Source organism: Hemitrygon akajei, chromosome 19 (genome assembly GCF_048418815.1).
Source record: "Hemitrygon akajei chromosome 19, sHemAka1.3, whole genome shotgun sequence".
Lineage (NCBI taxonomy): Eukaryota > Metazoa > Chordata > Chondrichthyes > Myliobatiformes > Dasyatidae > Hemitrygon > Hemitrygon akajei.
The window spans coordinates 54034959-54059092 of record NC_133142.1 but is presented as its reverse complement, the minus strand read 5'-3'; the positions used below and the strand labels follow the sequence as shown (position 1 = coordinate 54059092).

Sequence of the window (24134 nt, the reverse complement as noted above, 5' to 3'; positions counted from 1 at the left end):
TCTATATTCCTCAACAGAAAATGAATGAATCTCATTTCAAACACGGCTCCAAACACACTAAGAACAGTGAAATCCCCTCAACTTGCTTCCTGCAAAACATCCAAATTGGGACTGTGGCTACCAAATACCACTTTGTGAAAGACTAACCCACCACTCCAAGAATACTGACTGCTTGCATCATGTCTGGTGCAATTTGAATGCACAGGAACACTAAAAGCTGCAGGGTGTAGTGGACTCTGCCAAAACATCACAGGTACATCCCTCCCCATCAACAGTACCCAAAGGTGTTGCTGCCTCAAGAAGGCAGCAACATTTATCAAAAATCCACACCACCCTGGCCATGCCAGCTTTCAGCAACTACCATCATACAGGAGGTACAAAGATTGAAGATTAGCTTTGTCACATGTACATACAAACAGTGAAATGCATCATTTCTTTAAATCAGCATGGACTGTTTTGGGCAGCCCAGCTAGTGTCACCACACTTCTGGCAATACCATAGCATGCCCACAACTTATGCATCGTTAGAATGTGGGAGAAAACCAGAGCACTCAGAGGAAGCCCATGCAATCATGGGAAGAAAGTACAAGCTCCTTACAGACAGCAGCGGGGAGCGAACCCCAAACTTACAGCTGGTGTTGCCCTAACTACCAAGTTAAACCTGAAGGCCTAAAGTCCCACACCACAAGTTTCAAGAACAGTTTCAACTGCTTGGCTCTTGAACCAACTGGCAAAACTATAATCACTACAAAAAAGATCTAGTGCTTTCCCGGTGTATATAACAGGAAAAAAACTTCCAGCCAGGTACAGGTATTGATTTTAACCAACATTTTGACAAACTCTGTCATCCAGTCTGTTGGTATTTATACCATCCACCCCCTTGAGACCTTCATCTTTATTAAAATTGTTTTTCTCTAGTTTTATTTCAATGGCTTCCTTCACCAGGCAGTCCCAAAGCCATCGGTGTGGCACAGTAGTTTTATGCCGAAGTCAATCCTACGGCTACTGCGAATGCAATGTTCTGCTACCGCCGATTTCTCCGGGTAACCCAAAACAGATACACCTCCTGCGCTCCTTGGTGCCGTTTACTACCATGCATCCCGTCTGGCATTTGGGTGATCCAGAGAAACTTGGCACTACAATGGACTTTTGTTTATTGGGTTTGTAAGAATTCTGCATAATTTGTTTGACCTCTAAATCATTATCCTGCAATTTTTTTGCACCACCCATTTATTTTGCATATACATTTGTACAATGGATTCTGGTTAATTGGGACACATTGGGACCACTACATTTTGGCCCAAAAGACCCTTTACAAAGGTAGAGCATTCCTATGAAACCTTTAAGCCAAAATGGTGTAAAGACAAGAACCATTAAGTTATATGGGAAAAATTTTCATAAAAGTGAAAATCCTCTTTGTAATGTGAAAACAAGTTACTAACATAGGTCTTTGTAAAAAGCGAAGTGGCGTAAAGCAAACATTCGTAAAGCAAACTACCCGAGTAGTTTAACTTTAACTGAGTAACAAATTATGTATTTAAATGAAATACAGAACAGATTAGAGCACTAGCAATACTACAATACTATAAAACTATTAGTTTATTACAGTTATTGAAGGAATTCATCCAGTGCAACAACACACAAAATGCTGGTGGAACACAGCAGGCCAGGCAGCATCTATAAGGAGAAGCGCTGTCGACGTTTCGGGCCGAGACGTCGACAGCACTTCTCCCGACAGATGCTGCCTGGCCTGCTGTGTTCTACCAGCATTTTGTGTGTGTTGTTGTTTGAATTTCCAGCATCTGCAGATTTCCTCGTGTTTGATCATCAGTGCAAACACCTAGTGCAGATAAAGGGCTGCCTTCATACAATACTTTCAATGATCCAACAATAAATTTCCTGGTATCCTATGTAGTCACTTGCTCAAATGCAGATGTATCACCCTTAATACTTTCCTTGGTTTTAGAGACAAATCTTTAGACGATTGTATATTACAAATCATTTTCATTATAAAATTAATTTGGCTTTTTACTTGCCAAATTTACAATTACTTTATTTTCAAGTGAATCTTTGTGTTTTTCTTCTGCTTCTCACATTTCCCCAACAGGAAATTTTCTATCAAGGTTCCATTTTCTGTCTCAATTACTGAAATCCCAGATTCTACACAACTGATCAGTACCCCAGCCCGAGTCCCAACTGTACTGTTTTGATGTAAATAATTCTTTAAAACACTTACCATTGCAGCCATGTTAACCTATTGCTGTGCAAGGTCCAGAAAGCGCGCAATGTGCCAGGTTTAAAAATGAAAAGGTTTTGATGCTTATTAAAGAGAAAAAAAACATGATTTACGAAAAAGTCATTTCTACTATGCCCAGAGACCAATCCTGCCCCTACATCAGATTAGATGTGAGGTGACTGCATAGGATGCCAGCATCTGCAGATTTTCTCTTGTTCGTCATAGGATGTTTACAATTTACAATTTCTTAGTAAAGATTTCAACTACACAAACAGCTATCAAAACAGGTGCTAAGTGAACTGTGAACACCAAGGTGACCAGACCACTTGGCCTATCATTTGCAGATTCCTTTAAATGCTGGCTGCCTCCTCATCACATACTGACCCAGCAACAGTCTAATAAATGGATTGCCATTTAATTAGTCAACAATTCCTTTACTATTGTCCAAAAAGGCTTAATCTCTCAGTATGACTAGTCTGGGCTCCTAATTTAAATAAATTCCAAAGTAATAACTACATACTCTCATGAGCCAATTGGATAAAGGCAAGGTTGCTATTCGTAAGCCCAGTTTGCTTGGCAGTTACAACTTGAGTTTAGCTGCAATATCTTAGCTAGCCTATCAAGTTTTACCTGTATTAAATCCTATAGGATACTGCACTGTTCTATACCCCCAGGGGTCATTTTTTCTGTGGCCTGTTACTTTAAAACACTGGGAGAATGAGACTGACTTTTGGACACTGTTTGAGCTGCTCCAGAGAGAGAGAGGTGGAGTTATTTGATGGACAATCGATGTTATGGTTTCTCTGCAGCTTGTTTTGAATATACAAGAACAGTCACAGACACACACAGTTATAGTCAAAATGGATTTGGTCAATGGAAGACACCAGTGAGTCGGTCGCTGGTTTAAACTTTCAGTAGCCCAAAGGGGCGAGTTGAGATCGATCCAGAATATTGATAAATGACTCTCACAAGTGCTGCAACTGGAAGAAGTTTGCAGAGAGGAGAGGAGAGGAAGGTTTGAAACAAGAAACCTAGTGACAATGAGATCACTGCTTGGACTCTCTCTCCAAGTAGCCTGTGAGGGCGAGTTTGTTTCCATTTGAATACGAAAGTGTGATTGTCACAGAGTTAATCCACAGGAGTGGGTTCTGTAATGAGGGGAAAACCTTTGAATACAATGTGTGTGTTCACCCTTTGTCTGGGTGTGGTAGGTCACTGAAGAAAAGCAGCCCTGTGGCAAATCACTGTTGGAGTTATTTTGTATGTTGTGGAACTGGATAAGTGGCTATCACCTTGTGTGTTTTGGGTAACTGTGTGGAATCTACTGGTGTGTCGACCCTTGCCTGGGTGGTGGTTCCCTTTGTGTAAGCTACTGTTGGTGATAATCTATACGTGGATTCTGTTTGGGTATCCTGTGGCCACCACTTTGAGATGTCCTGTAGCTGAATTTGGGTGTGGTACCACTTGTGTTGAAAGGATATTCGTTGAAGATCACTGTCAGTGATACTTCATGTGTGGAGTGGAACAACTTTGGAGATAAAACCTACTGCTATTGTTATTTTGTATTGCTATTGTGGAATCTGTGGAATATCGACGTAATTGCCTTCTCACACCATTCGCCTTTGGATTACAAACATCTCGCATTAATTAACCTGTGCATTTCCACTGAACTTTTCTTCCATACCATCGTAAGACTGTATCACTTACCACCTGAATAAGTTTGGGAACTATATTTACTCCTATATATGCATAACACCGTTAACTCTTGATTTACCTGGTTTAAGTTACAATATTACATAGTTAAAATAGTGTTTTGTTAACAGCAAAACCAGACTCCTGGTGTGTTCTATTGCGGCTGATACCTTTACAGGGTTGTGTGTACGTGACAGCACCTTTAGCAATCAGTATCTTCGAGCACTTCCAGTCACAATCTATACTATGCACTCAGTGGCTGCTTATTAGGTGCAGCAGTGGAACTCTGAAGTCTTCTGCTGCTGTAGCCCAACTACTTCCAAGTTTGATGTATCGTGTATTCGGAGATGCTCTTCTGCACACCATTCTACTGTGTGGTCATTGGTGTTACTGTCACCTTGACCCAGTCTGGCTATTTTCTTCTGACCTCTAACACAGCATTTTCACCCACAAAACTACCACTCCCTGCGTGTTTGTTTTTCTACACCATTCTTTGTAAACTCTACAGACTTGTGTTAAAATCTCAGTAGATCAGTAGTTTCTGAGATACTCAAACCATCCTGCCTGGCACCAATCATTCCACAATCAAAATCACTTAGATCACATTTCTTCCCCATTCTGATGCTTGGTTTGTACAACTGAACCTCTTGACCATATCTGCATGCTTTCATGCATTGAGTTGCTGCCTCATGATTGGCTGATTCGATATTTGCATTAAGTTCAAAGTAAATTTATCATCAAGATACATAGGTCACCATACACAACCATGAGATTTGTTTTCTTGTGGGCATACTCAGCAAATCCAAGAACCATAATAGAATCAAGGAAGGACCACACCCAACATGCAAAAGACAACAAACTGCAAATACAAAACAAATGAATAAATAGCCACAGAGAACATGAGATGCAGAGTCTTTGAAAGTGAATCTGTAGATTGTGCAAATAATTCAGTGATAGGGTATGTGAAGTTGCCCCACCGGTTAAGAACTACAAAGTTAAGAACTGTACTTCATAAACTGGCCTCCATGTCCAAATGAGGACAAGTAACAAACATGTGACTTGCCAATAATATCCAAGACATAAAACAGCAAGATTAAATTTATGGGGAGAATGAACACTCCGCATCGGACTGTTGATTCTTTGTTTCTTCATCTGAGAATTCCAAGTGGAATAACAGCTTTCACTTGGTAAAAGGTTTTTGTTATATACAGTGTACAAAGGAAAAGTGTTCTATTTCTAAGCTGTTTTGACATTCCCAGAAGTCAGCACATATTCTCATTTCCAAGACTTTCTCACTTTGCCATTATTTGATCTAGGCAACAAACCAATGAGTAAACTCACTGGCTCAAGTCAGTAGTGACTCAACTAGACCAGCAAGTACAATACACACAGGGAGTTTGTCAGCGGCCCAATGTTTCGTTGTGACAGTTTTCCTTTTGGTTAGTAGGCAAATCAATTTTTGAACATAAGAGATTCATTCTAAAGGAACAAATAATGCTGGAGGATCTCAGCGGGTCAGGTAAGATCTGTGGAGAGAAATGAATAGCTGACATTACAGGCCGAGACCCTTCATCAGGACTCAATATTCTGTTTTAGTGGGAATTTTTTTGGTGGGATTGAAATTCCAATTAACTACACTTTTTAAAAAAAATACATGGCCAAATGTCAGTGTGAATGAGATATACACCCACATGACATCAATCTAATTCAGCTCCAAAGCTTGATGGATATTCTAAAGGCTTCTGAAAAATGAAATCAAATGAAGATATTGATGCACCATCAGGCCTCAGCTTATCTTTAAAACCACGAAAGACCAACTTCAGGGAGGAACATAGCTACTGTTCTAAAGCAACTATAACATAGTAACATAAAGGGGCTGGAGGAGCTCAGTAGGTCAAACAGCCTCTATGAAGGGAAATGGCCAGTCAACATTTTAGACCCTTCATTTCAACTGGAAAAAGAGGGGAGGGATTATAGCCAGTATAAAAAGGCAGAGGAAAGAGGTGGAGCAAGAGCTGGCAGGTGAAAAGGTGGATCCAGATGAGAGGGCTGATAATGAGGGAAGGGGCGAGAATGATGGAGATATGATGAAAATATCTCCACCAGCATCTTATACTAGCTTTCGCTTTCTTTCCAGTCCAGATGAAAGGTCTTGAACCAAAATGCTGACTGTCCATTTCCCTCCATAGATGTTGCCTGACCCGAGTTTCTCCAGCATCTAGTTACTCTAGGTTTCCAGCCCTTTCAGTCTCCAGTAACAAGTTGTGTTAGGAAGTGCCTTGCTATAATAAAAAGGCCTACAATATCAAACAAAAATATAAACTCCTATTTGCAGTCAGAACCACAAAAGCAGCCAAAGTGTACTTATTCATTACTTCAATACAGCAATTTAGTGGAAGAATTTCTGCTCTTTCCCAGCACATGGAACTGTATTGCACTGAACTACAGTAGACTGCAGTCTTCATCATAGACAACCCCTCTGAATGAAGGATGGTTTGCATTGGTTCTGGCTTTGAGATTCTGAAGTGGCTAAAGAGAACAATGTCAGATTTGCAAAGAGTGAGAGGAGATACTGTTATGGGCAATTTGGAAAATGGTCTTCTTTCACAGGGTGTGTGTGCACCTGATACACGGATTTGAAGTTCTCTATACCATTCTGAGTGTTCCTTCTCCACTTTGAGCAATGACAGGTGAGAAATCCCCAGAGTTTTGTGGAAATACACATTCTATCCAGGAAACTGAGCACATTTTTGAATCAGTATTGGCTTTTACATGCTTCAAATCCATGTATCAGGTGCACACACACCCTGTGAAAGAAAACCATTTTTCAAATTGCCCATAACAGTACCTCCTCCCACTCTTTGCAAATCTGACATTGTTCTCTTTAGCCACTTCAGAATCGCAAAGCCATTGTACGTTATGGTTTTGAAGCACATTTGACAAATAAAGCTAATGTCTTTTCTAATAAGGAGGCTGGTACATCTGCCATTGATCTCACTCAACAATGACTGTGGAAGAAACCAGTTACAATTTGGGAGGGATAACTTTGGGAGTGTTCACCTCCCTCTCTCAGGTCTCTAAGCCCAACTGAAACAGATCAATATTACTTTGGCTGAGCACTGCAAACTAGCACTTCAACTCCTCAATGTTACATACCATGAGGGACATTGTCGTATTAATCAAGCCACGAGGAAAAGCCCCAGAATAATTCTTTGGCATTAGTCCTAGTGCTTTTGGCAAGTTTAAACAGCAGAATAAATCACATTACACCTTCAACTGGAAACCTTCACTCGACTTGGCATCAAACAGGCATTTGATTCAAGATCCTCCCAGGAGACTTGGAATTGTGCATCTAAACACATTCCCATAGTTTAAAGTTAACAATGTTTGATAATGGATGCACAGAATCCCATAACAATACCTAGACTGACCTAGTTAAGTATACAAACATCTGATGTCACAGGAATTGAGACACACAGGGAAAAAAATCCTGTGATTAAAATTTTCCAAGAATTAAATCAAAACAAACAAAAAACACTGCTTAAACATAGCTTGAGGGAAACAGACTTCTGTTCTACCTCCCTCTGGAACTATAGATGAGTTACACGTCAGTGTGGGGAATCAGCTGTTTCCACACATCCCTAAGCAGTTTTGTTAAATGATGCGGATACTAGGCACTTAAACTTGAGTAACGATACAGCTGAGCCATTCCTCTAATTGATTGGAAGAATCATGAATCATACACAACAGAAGACCATTCATGCTTGTGCTGACTTTCAAAGAACATCCATTTGGTACTTTCATCCTTCAATCCTGAAACAGTTTCCTTTTCAAGTATTATTCAATTCCCCTTTGGAAGTTATGGGATCTGCCTCCACCAACCTTTCAGGCAGTGCATTCCAGGTCTGAAGTGCTTTAAACAGGATTCTCATTTACCAGAGTCTTTTACCAATTTTCTTAAAATTGTTCCCACTGGTCCTTGACACGAATCCTAAAAAGCTTTTGTTTGTATTGAATTCCATTTGTTGGCATGTAGTTTTTTTATTTAATTAAAAAGCCTGTTCCCAGGACAGAAAGCGCACTTCAACACGTACTTTTATTTTAAGCACAAATTAACAGGAAGGTTCTGAGCCTGCAATTCCCAAAGACGGGAGGCTTTGAAAGGGTTATTTGAGGGAAAGAAAAATAATTGATTTTCAAAACTGAGCCATAAATTCTTCATAACCTTTAGTTGACCTTTCAGTTCAAGTGTATTACACAGTTTTATCTGCAAAATATATTTTAAATGGATATGAACAGTTTTATTCAACAATACTATTTCCATCATCCACCATGGATTTAATGTCCCAGGAGCCTCAAAGTGCACTCACTCTTCCAATGTTCACATTTCTTCAGGTTGCAGTGAAACACATTTGAGAGTGCAAAGGCATAATCATTCAATTCCCATTTGCAGGACACAAAGTAAAAATACTACATCCCAATCTCACCCTGCACTGCAATTTATTCAGTGACTGATGGGCTGACCTTTCCCACACTCTGTAAGGTTGAGAACAAATCAGTACTCCTGCTGGATCCAAATCAAAACCATCAGCACAGAAATATTTTTAGCAACCCATCATTCAGACAGTAAACACTGAAGTATTATTCTCAACCATGGTCCATGCAGGAGAGCTTGTCATGGTATTATCATTATTTAACTGACAAAGACAAAATTGGTTCACTCGGGGATCAGCGTGGTCCTCTGCATGGAACCAAGAGATGAGGGAAATCTTAAATGGATTTTTTTTTGCGTTCGTGTTTACTCAGGAGATGAAGTCTTTAGAATGGAGGTAAAACAGTAGTGAGGTCATGTACCATGTACGGATAGCTGTCTCTAGATAATTTAGGGTAGACATGTCCCCAGGAACTGACAAGATTTTCCCTCAGACATTGTGGGTGGCTATGGTAAAAATTGCAGAGGCCCTGGTAGAGATATTTAAAATGTCCTTACCCATGGGTGAGGGGCCAGAGGACTGAAGGATAGCTAATTTTGTTCCGTTGCTCAAAAAAGTTCCAAGAATAAACCAGCAAATTATAGCCCAGTGAGCCTGATTGTCAGTCATGGGTAAATTAGCAGAAATATTCCAAGGATATACAAATATTTGGATAGAATGGGGCTGAAGAGAGATAGTCAATATGGCTTTGTCCATGTAGGTCATATCAATCTAATCTCTTCTAGTTTCTCAAGGAAGTTACCAGGAAAGTTGAAGGAAAGGCAGTAGGTATCCACACCAGGCCTTGATGAAGTCCTGATGGAAGGCCAGAAGGCTGGTCAACAAGGTTCAGTCACTTGGCTTTCAGGATGAGGTGGTAAACTAGATTACACATTGGCTTTGCAGGAGAAGCAAGAGAGTGATAAGTAGAGATGGCCACTTCTGACTGGAGGCCTATGACCAAGGGTGTACCACAGGGATCGACGCTGTGTCTGTTCTTTCTCACCTATATTAATGATTTGGATGATAATGTGGTAAACTAAATCTGCAAATTTGTGGATGACACCAAGATTGCAGGCATAGTAGACAGTGAAGAAGGTTATTAAAGTTTGCAGAGGGATCTGGAGTAGTGAGAAAAACCGGCTGGAGAAAAAAAAATGGCAGATGGAATATAATGCAGACAGGTAGGCAGTTTTGTACTTTGGGACAACAAATCAGGGTAGGACTTATACTATGAATGGTAGGGCACTGAACAGTGAGGTAGTATAAAGGGATCTGGGACTACATATCCATAATTTCCTGAAAATGGTATGACTGGTAGATAGGGTTTGTAAAGAGCTTTTGGCACATCGGTCTTCATAAACCTGAGTACGAAATACAGAGCTGGGATGTTATATTCAAGTTGTACAAGGCATTGGTGAGACAAAATTTGGAGTACCACATACAGTTCTGGTCACCTACTTGCAAGAAAGATGTAAATAAAATTGAAAGATAACAGAAAGTTTACAAGGATATTGCCAAGACTTGAGGATCTGAGTTATCGGAAAGGTTGAAGCAGCTAGGACTTTATTCCCTGGAGCATAGGAGAAAGAAGATAGATTTGATAAAGGTATACAAAATTTTGAGGGTAAATGCGAGCAATATTTCTCCACTGAGGTTGGGCAAGACTAGAACTAGAGGTCACAGAATAGAAGTAAAATATTACGGGGAACTCCTTCCAGAGATTGTGGGGGGCAGCTGGTTATTGGGTAGGGTGCCGCAAAGTACTGGCGAGAAACCATCAGAATCTCTGCCAAAACCTTCAAGTCACTGGGAAATACAAATAGTAATATGCCAAGAGCAATTTAACTCTATTGGACTGAGTTACTGGTTTGCATCACCTTGGATCTACATAAAACATCAAATCACTTCAAATAAAAATAAACCCAAGTCAACAGTACTTCAGTTTACTTAAGCAAAAGTTTGCGTAAAGCCACTTGTGGTTCCTAAACATCACATTCTAGATGTTTGGAATTCCCACCATCAAGGTGGCCTCAGTAAGTGCACACTTTGTATTTCCCACATTCTCTGGACAGTGAGAGATGGTAGAGTAGGAATGGGAGAAGGCAAGTGTTTGTTCAATTTGAGACAAACATGTCTCATTGGTAGTGTAAAATCCACAGAGTGCTGCCACTTGAGTTCAACATTACAGTGAAGAAAGGAGGCAATAGATAGTTACTTAGCTATGAAATAAATCACTCACTCATACAACAAAAGGAAGTCTTATACACCCTGAAGGTTGGGCTCATTTGACCATTGGAAATCAGAGGACAACTACAAAAACAAAATGTAAATTTCAATCAACTTGGGAGGTGCAGCTTTGATAAACCTGGAATCCTACTGAGCAACAAAAGCAGGGCCTAAGTGACAATGGGCACTTGGGTTAATATTTTACTACTGAATAACTACTTGTATTCAATGTTTCTTGACAGGCTAGTCTGAGGATCAAAATCTTCCAGGTGACATGCCTGAATGCAAGGCGAGTCTCTGCAGTTATTATCTATTAGCATGGATACTGTGGAGAGATTCTTCTAAATTCATCTTGTAACCAAAAATTAGTTACACATTTTATGATGCTTTGAGTGAAGTAAAGCAATCAAAGCTGCTTTAAAGAACTGATGCCAACAAACTTTGACATGAGGGCATAGAAGCTGATTTTGGATGTGATGATCAGAAACTCTGAAAAGAATAACAACCTATAAAGGAATGGTTATATTTCATAATGGATGGTTTAGGGAGGATATTTCAGAGGCTAGGACCCATTAACTAATGACATAGCTGCCAATAGTGAACCAGCAATGAGAGGGAAAAGTCGACCACACAGGAGTAGAGGATGTTGGAGGCTCTTCTTGAGCAATACCAAATTCACCTTTAAATATGCAGCAATGATAGGCTGCTACAGCAACTCTAGTCATTCCATCTAATCTAGTCATACATGCTGCCATTTATGTACTTATTCACATTTTATTTCATATCTATATTTTAACTTCTACTTTATATATAATACTTTATAATTGTTGAATATCATTTTTTGTTGCTCTGACCAATACACCACAGCAGATTCCTCATACATACAAATGTACAGAATGAACAAGGATTAATTTCATGTGAAATGTCCTTAGGTACGGTCTAAGACTGGCAAAAAAATCTGTAGTTATACTGCTAGGCACGTATCAAAAAATGAACACCATTATGACTCCTTCAAAGGACATTACAATAATAGCTTAATCATCTTCCACTAAAAAAGGGTAGCATGCACCTTACAATTGTGCCACTACTTCAGGAATCCTGGCAACTTTAGTTAAAAGGTAATTGCATTTTCTGCATACAAGCTCCAAATTGTACAAATTACACTCAGACTCTGCTTAACGCTGAGGATACATTCCTTGAAGGTGGAGTGCTATGCAAATCCGTGCTATGCAGGGTAATTGGACACGTGTGCCTGATTTTATAAAATGAAACCAGAGATACATGATGCATTTTATGTATGCACAGTAATTCATGGAGTAACAAATATGCAAATAGGCCTGACCTGTACATTGGTGGGGCAGCAACAGATCACAGCAGCAGTGGGAAGTGGGTGGTGGTTATATCTTGGAGGGGCCAGGCTGTGGATCTTTTGGCTTCGTGACTTGACCGCCTTTTCTTAAATTTCCCCCATGAAGCAGCTCTCGGTGGCAGGAAATCATGTCGAGAACACCTGTCTTTGCCTTATTGCTTCACTCCCAGTCAGGGTCATTATCGATGAACTGGTCCAAGACTTGTGTGATTGTGATGATTATAGTGCTGAGCACATTTTGTGGTGAGGTTTCTTGCTGGTGTTTCTTCTTCTCCAGCGGTGTCCTCAGATTCACCCAGGACATGTTGATCTGCCAATTCTCAAAGCTCTCACCATGAGAATGCAGTAACTTTCCAACGTCACCATCATTAACACCCTCTAATCCTGCTTCATTGGCCAGTTCAACGACGTTTTGGATGACTGGTTCTGCCTGAAATCCGGGGAATTTTACGTCTATGCTTTTCCTAGATATCTTAGATGTACTGAACTTACTGGAAGTTGCAGGCCGTTTTCCAAGCATTATGGGTGAAACCAATGGAATAAATTGGTGAGGGAGCAAGAACATTTACACACGCGGAGAGGCACTGCATAAAGTAATATATGATTGGCTGTGAATCGCTCAGAGCATATGTAAAGTGCTCTCATTGGCTGACTGAATGCTTATTGTAATAGCAGATGCTCCCCAGAAGTTTTAAGTATCGTCTAGAATTAATTTTTTTAAAGTTTCAATAAAGAATTGAATAACCACGTAGTAACATATCAGTGCTACACTGGGTCTGAGTGCCTTGTAGGGTATCCATTAGTTCTAGGCCATTCAAATATTTGCCTGCCTAGGAGGTGAAAAATAGATTCTTGTCAAATATAACTTTGCCAAAACAGAACTCAGTTCTGGATTAAAACTGGGAAAACTACTGACTTCAGCAAATTGTGTATGATACATCTATATCATATATATATCATATATCTAGAGTGCCTAAGCTTCTGCACAGTATTGTAATAATTTTATGTATTACACTGTACCGCTGCTGCAGCAAAAAAAAGCAGCAAATTTCATGATGTATGTGAGTGATGATAAACCCGATTCTAATATGGGTCTCTAATGTGGACCTCGAGTGGGAAGGGGGCAGGGAGAGGGGAGGGAGCAGGAAGCACCAGACAGACATTGTGATGATCAATAAACCAATTGTTTGGAATAAAATGACCTTGTCTGGTGTCTTAGGGCTGAGTGTGCCTGCACCTCCACCTCCTGCTGCCTTGGCACACCTTGAAACGTTGTCTCATTTTTACTGTGTACTATACCAGCAGTTATGGTCAAAATGACAATAAAAGTGACTTGACCTTTTCTGCCAACTGCCCCACACCCCTCCACCCTCGCCATTACCAACATCCTTTGCTCCTGCCAGATTTACAAACTCGCTCTCTGCTCCACATTGACAAATACAACACTGTGCAAACATCATGGGCACCCCTAGCTATCTATATCTGCCCAAGACTTTTGCACAGTAATTACTGTACATCCACTTTCAATCATTGTCTTGTATCTTACACTGGTCTCCTTTCCTTAAAATCCACATAGAAAACCCAGAGACACCCTCACTAAAAATCTACTTTAATCTCTCATTAATCTCTCAAATGGCCATAAACCGTCTGGAACTGTTTTTGCTGTTACCCATTCAGAAACTGTGGTTATTAATTAACCCAGGAGTATAACCCCAGTGATCTCAATATACAAGTTATTTAAGTGGCGATTTACACACCCAACTTGGCACGCCAGCAATATGACCTTCAACAGGAGTAGCATCTAAAAAATGCTCAACAATTCTCACTCCTTGCACGCATGAGAAAAAGTGTCCCTTCATTAAAGCTCCAGATATGAAAGAAAACAGATGGGTGTTTGGCTCCTTCCATCATTAAACAGACATGATATCTCAATCCTTGAAGGCCTCCCACCCAAATGCATCACAATCAGGATTTTAAAATTCCGAACATTGTTGAGTGGGCCCCACAATTAGTTTTTGAAGCAATATTTTGCTTTTTCACCTACAAATCATTCGTCTTCTTTTTCCCTCCCTACAATGTAGGCACTTATCTGCATTATAGTTGACAAAATCTGCCAAAAGTCCCAAGGGAAAATAGTCAGTCTAGGCTTCTAAATGCTAATTCTGAACTAATCAGTCTGCTTGCTTTTCAGATCAGAATCTGGTTATTATCACTGACATGCCCTGCAATTTATTGTTTTGCAGCAGCTATAAAAAAACTACAAACCTTTGACTCTTTCACATGATAGGGAGAATACTGGCATCACAGTCAAGGCTCAGAGGAGGATTAGTTGATTTAAAGAGCCCTCAGTTTCTAGTGCAGGTGAATCTGGGGGGCTTAGTATTCACAAAGTACTGTGGCGACCCACTTTCTGCGCAGGCGAACCGGCTCACAAATAGCCAGCGCACGGGGAGAGACTTTGGTAATGCACCTCTGACGTCATTTCCGCCCGGAGAAGACGGGCGCTAGGGATTAAATGCCAGCGCCGTGAAGTTTGAATAAACTAGTCTCCAAACGACTTACCGACTGTGTGTCGTTAGTTCAGCGCTGTGTGTAGCACGGTACATTGGTGACCCCGACAGTCGAAACGGGATTTGGACCAAAGATGACCAACTCTTCATCTGTTCACGCAGTTTCGCTGAAACTGCTGACTTTCTGGACGCTGCGACCACGCGTGTGGTTTAGCCAAGCAGAAGCCCAGTTCCAGATTCGGCAGATCTCTTCTGATTCCACACGTTACTATCACGTGGTGAGCGCCCTAGACCAGGAGACGGCCGCCCAGGTTGCGGATTTCATACAGTCATCCCCGGAAAAAGGCAAATATGAAGCATTCAAGGCGCTGCTCATTGGGACCTTTGGCCTCTCACGGCGTGAGCGGGGTGCCCGCCTGCTTCACCTGGACGGTTTGGGAGACAGGCTGCCGTCAGCATTGATGAACGAGATGCTGGCCCTGGCCGATGGACACAAGCCCTGCCTCATGTTCGAGCAAACATTCCTAGAGCAACTGCCCGAGGACATACATCTGCTGCTGGCCAACGCAGATGTGCTGTGGACAGCCAAGAGGGAGAGCATGGCATCCATTGGTCAGATTAGCAGGCCACGTGCCCAACAGCGGATCAGACCAGGCCCGGCAGGGGGCGCACACAACACAGAGGCAGGAATGAGGAGGACAGTGAACAGTGGTGTTTCTACCACCAGCAGTGGGGCACAAAAGCCCGCCGTTGTCACCCGCCCTGCAAGGGCCAGGGCCAGCTGCCGCTAATGACTATGGCGGCTGGCCACCAGGATAGCCTCTTGTACGTCTGGGACAAACAGTCAGGACGCTGCTTCTTGGTCGACACCAGAGCGGAAATCAGCATCTTGCCCCCGACAGGGTACGACACCTGCAACAGGAAGCCAGGACCCATCCTGAGGGCCGCAAACGGCAGCACGATACGGACCTACGGCACCCGCACAGTGTAGCTGCAGTTCGGCGCCAGCCGGTTCACGTGGGACTTCACACTGGCCGCCGTGGCCCAACCACTCCTGGGGGCGGACTTCTTGCGAGCTCACAGCCTGCTGGTCGACTTGCAAGGGAAAAGACTGGTACATGACGAGACTTTGCAGACGTTCTCCCTGGGTGAAGCCAAGTTGCCGGCCCCACACCTGGACTTCATCACGCTGTCGGACAACGAATTCACCAGAATCCTGACGGACTTTCCATCGATTCTGGCACCACAGTTCATGGCAGCCATGCCCAGACATGGGGTACAGCACCACATCCCGACCCAGGGACCACCCTTCCACACCCGCGCATGAAGGCTCCCCCCCCCGGAAAAGCTCCGCCTGGCGAAGGGGGAGTTCAAGAGGATGGAGGAATTGGGGATCGTACGGATGTCCGACAGCCCATGGTGCCCAAAGCAGCCGGGGGTTGGAGACCATGCGGCGACTACCGCAGACTGAACGAGGCTACAACTCCAGACCGCTACCCTGTGCTGCACATACAGGACTTTGCAGCAAACCCGCGCGGGGCAAGAATCTTTTCCAAAGTAGACCTCGTCTGGGGATACCATCAAATCCAGGTACGCCCTGAAGACAGCCCCAAAACAGCGCTCATCACCCCGTTCTGCCTGTTTGAGTTCCTCCGAATGCCATTCAGCCTGAAGAATGCCACACAGACGTTCCAACGGCTAATGGATGCCGTGGGACACGACCTGGACTTTGCGTTCATCTATTTGGACAACATCCTTATAGCCAGCAGTAGTCGTCAGGAGCATCTGTCCCACCTCCGCCAGCTCTACTCCCGCCTGAGTGATTTCGGCCTCACGATCAACCCGGCCAAATGCCAGTTCGGTCTCGATACCATCGACTTCCTGGGCCACAGGATTGCCAAAGATGGGGCAACACCTCTGCCCGCCAAGGTAGACGCAATCCGCCACTTTGCCCGGCCCAACACGGTCAAAGGCCTGCAGGAGTTCGTTGGTATGGTGAACTACCACCGTTTCCTCCCCTCAGCAGCCCGTATCATGCGCCCTTTGTACACCCTGATGTCGGGTAAAGGCAAGGACATTACTTGGGACGAGGAGGCCGCGGCCGCTTTCGTTAAAGCCAAGGAAGCCTTGGCAGATGCCGCGATGCTGGTGCACCCCAGAACGGACGTTCCGACTGCACTCACGGTGGACGCATCCGACACAGCAGTTGGTGGGGTGCTGGAGCAGCTCATCGAGGGGCGCTGGCAACCCCTGGCGTTCTTCAGCAAGCATTTACGACCACCTGAACTCAAGTACAGTACTTTCAACTGGGAGCTGTTGGCACTGTATCTGGCAATCCGGCATTTCAGGTACTTCTTAGAAGGTAGGCCGTTCGCTGTGTTCACGGACCACAAACTGTTAACCTTGGTGTTCACGAAGGTGTCTGATCCCTGGTCGGCTCACCAGCAGCGACATCTGTCCTACATCTCCGAGTACACGATGGACATCCAGCTTGTCTCGGGAAAGGACGACATTGCGGCGGACGCATTCTCCAGACCAGCTGTCCAGGCCCTGTCCCTAGGGGTGGACTATGCAGCACTGGCGGAGGCGCAGCAGGCAGACGACGAGATGCCTAGCTACAGGACCACAGTCTCGGGTTTGCAGCTGCAAGACTTTCTCATAGGCCCAGGTGAGAGGACACACTTGTGCAACGTGGCTACTGGCCAACCTTGCCCCATCGTCCCGGCAGCCTGGAGGCGGCGAGTTTTCAACTGCATACACGGTTTGGCGCACCCATCTATCAGGACAACCGTCCAGCTGGTCTCCAGCATGTTCGCATAGCACAGACTTCGCAAGCAGGTCAGTGAATGGACCAGAATGTGCGCGCAGTGCCAAACAGCCAAGGTGCAGCGGCACACTAAAGCCCTGCCGCAGCAGTTCAAACCCACCCACCTGAGATTCGACCACATTCATGTGGATATCGTGGGCCCCCTACCAGTGTTCCGAGGAGCGTGGTACCTCCTAACTATGGTAGACCAGTTCACAAGGTGGCCAGAGGCGGTCCCGCTCACCGACACATCTGCCGATTCCTGCGCCCAAGTGCTGATTGCAACCTGGGTAGCATGCTTCGGGGTACCGGCCCACATTACCTCCGACAGAGGCGCCCAGTTCACCCCCAGCCTGTGGTTGGCTGTGGCCAGCCTATTGGGAACGCAGTTACACCACACAACTGCCTACCACCCACAGTCAAACGGACTAGTGGAACGCTTCCACCGTCACTTGAAGTCGGCTCTCATGGCCCGCCTGAGAGAACCTAACTGGGTGGATGAGATTCCCTGGGTTCTGCTTGGAATTCGCACAGCGCCCAAAAGAGGATCTGCACGCCTCATCGGCAGAGTTGGTGTACGGCGCACCCCTGGCCGTCCCAGGAGAGTTCATACTAGCCTCAAGGGGGCAAGAGGAAGAACCCGCAGCTGTCCTGGACAGGCTACGCGAAAGGCTCGGCAACCTGGCCCCCGTACCAACTTCACAGCATGGACGGACCCCGACCCATGTACCCCAAAGACCTGCAGGACTGTAAGTTTGTGTTTGTACGAAGGGGCAGACACCAGGCACCGCTACAGCGGCCGTATGAGGGGCCATTCAAGGTGATCAGCAACAACAGGTCCACGTACGTTCTGGACATTGGGGGGAAAGAGGAGGTTTTCATGGTGGACCGACTCAAACCAGCCCATGTGGACTTGGCACAGCCAGTCGACGTTCAGGCACCGCGGCGCAGAGGCAGACCTCCCAAACAGAGGCTAATCCAGACTGTGGACATTGGGGGGTGTATCGCCGGTTCTTTTGGGGGGGGGGGGGGGGGTTATGTGGCGACCCAGTTTCTGCGCAGGCGAACCGGCTCACAAATAGCCAGCACGCAGGGAGAGACTTTGGTAATGCACCTCTGACGTCATTTCTGCCCAGAGACGGCGGGCGCTAGGGATTAAATGCCAGCGCCGCGAAGTTTGAATAAACTAGTCTCGAAACGACTTACCAACTGCGTGTCGTTATTTCAGCGCTGTGTGTAGCACATTGCTACAGTACAAACATTAAGATGTAACAGAGCTTCAAAATAACAATCTGGTTTCAGCTATAGGTGAGGAAGTTCCAACAATAACAGGTGAGGAAATATATTTAGGTTAGGCATTAAGAATTACTCCTTGACACTGACACAAGAGTAGAAGCAGACTAATTGGCCTCTTGAACTGTGCCATCATTTCAGCAAAATTGTGAATGATTCACCTTGGCCTAAATATCGAGACAAGAGATGGTAGACGCTGAATCTGGAAGGACACAAGGACTGCTGAAGTTCAGCAGTTCAGGGCAGCATCTGTGGAGGGAAATGATTAGTTGACATTTCATGTTGAAACTCTCTTGTTGACCAAAATCTTGTTTGCCACTTTTCCCTTACGTACACATCCACTTTGAATACACGCAAGTAATCTGCCTTCTCTGCCCTCTGTGGCACAGAACTCCAGTCACATCATGTACTTCATGGCAAAAGCTCAGAATGCAGAGTTACCAATAAAAAGCATACAGATGGTAGGCCATTGGGGTATTGTATTACAATTACTTTGACCTTGTAGCTAACTTTGGGCATTAGATATCAATATCTCCCCTAAATAGCCTTTACCCGAGGATTACAGGCTCAAATTACATGCATAGGCTTGGTTGCATGGTACAGCATAAAGTAGATACAAATAGCTGAGTAAGATATTGTAACAGACTCAATAGAAAAGCTAGTGTTTGATGTCCTTTTCTCCTCCTCATTGGTAGTTCTTACATACAACTGGATTTTTATTTTAGAAATGGTAGAGTGAGAGGAATTAAAAGGGGACGAGTAGCATTACTAGTCAGGGGAATTATCATGGCAGTGCTCAGAGAGGACAGACTGGAGATCTCATCAACTGAGACTATGTGGATGGAACTAAGGAATAAGAAAGAGGAAAAATATCAATAAGATTGAAGGAGTTGCCTGGACTTGAGGAACTTAGGTGAGGACTTGAGCTATAGGAAAAGGTTGAATAGGTTAGGACTCCACTCCTTGCAGCATAGGAGAATGAAAGGAGATTTTCTGTATAAAAATTATGAGTGTTAAGTGGTTTTAGGGTAACTGTAAGCAGACTACTTCCACTGGGGTTGGGCAAGACTAGTTAGTGGTCATGGGTCAAGGGGAACACAAGGGGGAATATGTCTTCACTCAGAGGGTAGTGAGCATGTGCAATGAGCTGCCACCTCAAGTGGTGGATGTGGGCTCAATTTCAACGTTTATCAGCAGTTTGGATAAATACAAGGATGAGGGATAAGGAGGGCTAATATCCAGGTATAGATTGATGGAACTAAGCAGAATAATAGTTTGGTATAAACCAGATGGGCCAAAGGACTTGTTTCTATGCTGTAGGGCTCTATATTCACTTCCCGAAAGGTTTATATGCTCAAACCTCCTAGATCGGAAGAATTCACAAACCTTTGAAAGGGTGCTACCCACTGACAGCTAGCTGCCAGTGCAATATAAAGAGATTCCTCAATAAATCCATTAAACACGGATAGTAAAAGCAACAAATACAAATATCACTTCTTTTGGATTAGAACAAGGAGCATATTAAAAAAACAGCTCTACAATTCGGTTTAAGATATGTAATGAACCAATATTCATGATTATACAAGCATGCTATTTATAAAGACCATTTCTGAAATCAACTCTAATCTGAAGCTAAGATTACATGTCATTAACTCTTAAATACATCAACGTAATTTGCCAGAAAGTAAGGGCTAAACTGAATAGTAAAGACTAAAATCCTGAACTTTCCCAAAGATGCATCACACAAATGCATATGGGAGGTGGGGTGTGGAGGATTAGCTCAGACAAAATGGGCCTTTCCGACAGCTGCTGGGAACAGGCCAAGAGAGTACAGACCCCATCACAGAGACGGAAGTACTCCAGCGCACATCTAAGAGCACGTGTTGACACAACGCCAACTTCCCAGGCCCTTCCCGTTACTCAAAATATATAGTATTAAAAACATCAAATTAAACAAAGTTAACCCAACAGGATGGGCAATGATTCCCATGACCCAAATTATTTATCTGCTTGCTTCCACTGGGAAAAACAAAGCAGCTTACCATAATTCCCAAGTGTCAGACGACAAAGCCAGAAACCCTTCTCAGTCAATTCCACCTTTTTTCTACAGGATATTCACTAAAAGACTGCACAATATAAATACAGACTTGAAATACTAAGCACCCAAGAGATTCTGTAGATACTGGAAATACAGAGCAACGCATACTAAGTGCTGTAAGAACTCAGCAGGTCAGGCATCAGCTATGGAAGGACACACACAAAATGCTGGTGGAACACAGCAGGCCAGGCAGACGAAGGGTCTCGGCCTGAAACGTCGACAGTGCTTCTCCTTATAGATGCTGCCTGGCCTGCTGTGTTCCACCAGTATTGGGTGTGTTGTTTGAATTTCCAGCATCTGCAGATTTCCTCGTGTTTGATCTATGGAAGGAAATAAACAGCAACTTCTGCTCTTTCTTTACACTCCTGATGAAGTAAGGGTCCTAACCCAAAATGTTGACGGTTTATCTCCATGCATAGATGCTGTTTGAGGCACTGAGTTCTTCAGGAATTTTGTGATGTAATATTTGCAGGGGTACAAAGGAATGTATCAGGCAAGAGATTTCTTTCAGCAAAGTTCTGAAACACATACCAGTGTTCTCCAAGTGATATTCTTCAATAAGCATTAGTACAGATAACACTTAGTGAGGCAATGGACTGGGAGAACAAACAAGAGGCTGTCACAGCTATACCAGTGTTTGTTGCCCACCATCCAAGGGCTTCATTGTTCTACTCTTAACAAATAGATAATGCAATGGGAGGAAATAGTGGAGACTTTTATCCTCAGTATTCAAGGCTTCCTGATGACAGGAGTAATGCCAGAAGACTAGAGGACTGCTCATCTTGTCCCATTTTAAAAAGGGAGAAAAGAAATCCACCATTGTTTCATTTTGGCTGTGCATAAACATTGGAATCCATATTAAAAGAATTGGGCCAACCAGCATGTATTTGTCAACTGCAGGCTCTGTTGGAGTTCGAGAAATTAACAAGGCAGGCAAGTTTGATGTACTCCAAAGCTTTTGCAAGGTTCTTATGAAGTCCCATACAGCAGACTCTTACCATGTATTTACAAGGCTAAAGACCAAGTGGTGGTAATTGGGATTTATTTAAATTGGTACTTAGTGGTTGGCTTAGATGGGATGGGCCCATACAACAATAAGACAGAAGCAGAATTAGGCCATTCGACCCATCGAGTCTGCTCCATCATTTCATCATGGCTGATTTATTATCCCTCTCAACCCCATTCTCTTGCCTTCTCCCCATAAACTTTGACAGTTACTAATCAAAAACTTAACTTCCACTTTCAATTTACTCAACTACTTGGCCTCCACAGCTATTTTTGGCAATTAATTCCACAGATCCACGCCCCTCTGGCTGAAGAAATTCCTCATCTCTATTCTAAATGGAAGTCCTCTATTCTGAGGCTGTGCCCTTTGCCCCTCCACCTATCTTTGTCTTGTCTGCAAACTTGGCCATAAAGCTATAACTCCATCATCCAAATTATTAACATACGACATGAAAAGTAGCAGCCCTAATACCAACCACTAGTCACCAGCAGCCAACTAGAATCGGCTCCCTTTATTACCACTCTCAGCCTCCTGCCAGTCAGCCAAACTTCTATCCATTCTGGTAATTTTCCTGTAATACCTTCTTGTTAAGCAGCATCTTGTCAAAAGGCCTTCTGAAAATTCATTGAAACATCCACTAACTCTCATTTGTCTATCCTGCCCGCTATTTCCTCAAATTCCAACAGTTTATCACGTAAGATTTCCCCTTAAGAACTTTGGTCGACTTTCTGATATCCTGAAACCCTATCCTTAATAGCGGACTTCCAACATCTTCCCAACCACTGAAGTCAAGCTAAATGGCTTTCAATTTTCTTTCTCCTGCCTCCCTCCCTTCTTGAAGAGTGGAGTGACATTTGTAATTTTCTAGTCCTCCAGAACCATTCCAGAATCCAGCGATTCTTGAAAGTTCATTACTCTTCAGCTACCTCTTCCAGATCCCTAAGTTCCATCTGGTTCTTATCGGGCTTCAGCTTCCAAAGCACCTTCTCCCTAGTTTAAGGAAATACACTCACTTCTGCCCTCACCAATTTCTGGCATACTGCTAGTGTCTGCTACAATGAAGAGTGAACCCAAGTTCATCTGCCATTTCCTTGTTCACCCATTACTATCACTCTACCATCATTTTCCAGAAGTCCAATATCCACTCTCACCTCTTACTCCTATATCTGCAGAACATTTTTGGAATTATTTTATATTATTGGCTGGCTTACTTCCATATTTCATCTTTTCTCTCCTGTAGCTTTTTTTGTTGCCTTCTGTTGATTTTTAAAGATTCCCAATCCTCTAACTTCCCACCATTTTTTGCTATATTATATGCCCTCTTTTTCTTTTATGCAGTCTTTGACTTAGCTTGTCAGTTACCTCATCTTCCCTTTGACCAGCTCCTCTCATGCCTCTAATTCCCTTTACTCCACTGTAATATTAACTATCTTCTCCCTCTCAAACTGCAGGGTTAATTCCATCATATGATGATCACCACCTTCCAAGGGTTCCTTTACTTTAAGCTCCCTTATCAAATCTGGGTCTTTGCACAACACCCAATCCAGAATGGCCTTTCCCCTCGTTAGCTCAAACATAAGCTCTAAAAAGTCATTTCATGGGCATTCTAGAAATTCTCTCTTAGGATCCAGCACCAACCCATTTTTCTCCAATCTAACTGCATATTGAAATCCTTCATGCCTATTGTAATATGACCCTTATTACACTTTTCCCATCCCCCACTGGAAGTTATAACCTACATCATGGCTGCTGTTCAGGATCCACGTCTGAATATCACTCCCATCAGGATCTTTTTACCTTTGCAGATTCAGACACTACCCACAAGGATTCTACATCTTCCAATCCTAGGTCACCTCTTCCTAAAGATTTGATTTTATTTTTTAACCAGCAGAGATGCACACTGCTCACCTGCCTGTCCTTTTGATACAATGTGTATCCTTGAATGTTAAGCTCCCAACTAAGATCATTCAGCCACAATTCAGTGATGCCCATAATATCACACCAGTCAGTCTCTAACTGTGCTACAAGATCACCTACCTTATTCTGTATACAGCATGGATTCAAATACAATACCTTCGGTCTTATATTCATCACCTTATTCGATTCTGACTGCATATTACACTTCAACTTATCCCACTGACTACAATTTTGCCCTACCATTTTCTTGTCCTTCCGCAGACTTATGACACAATGCATCAACTTGTGTACCAACTTTCCCACCTCAGCCTTATCACTCCAGTTTCCATCCCCCTGCCAAATTATTTTAAATCCTCCCCAACATCAGCAGCAAACCTGCCTGCAAGGATTTTGGTTCCTCCGCCCCCCCCCCCCCCCACCTCGGGTATAGGTGCAACTAAAAAAAAATCAGGCCATACATTCTTCTAGAAGAGATCCCAATGCTCCACAAATCTGATTCCTGCTCCC

At 43.4% G+C, this 24134-nt stretch overlaps 1 protein-coding gene across 2 annotated transcripts in view; it reads right to left on the bottom strand.

Moving 5' to 3' along the window:
• The window catches only part of dag1 (dystroglycan 1), a 150244-nt gene that overhangs the window by 59674 nt on the left and 66436 nt on the right, over positions 1–24134 (bottom strand). The window lies entirely within an intron of this gene.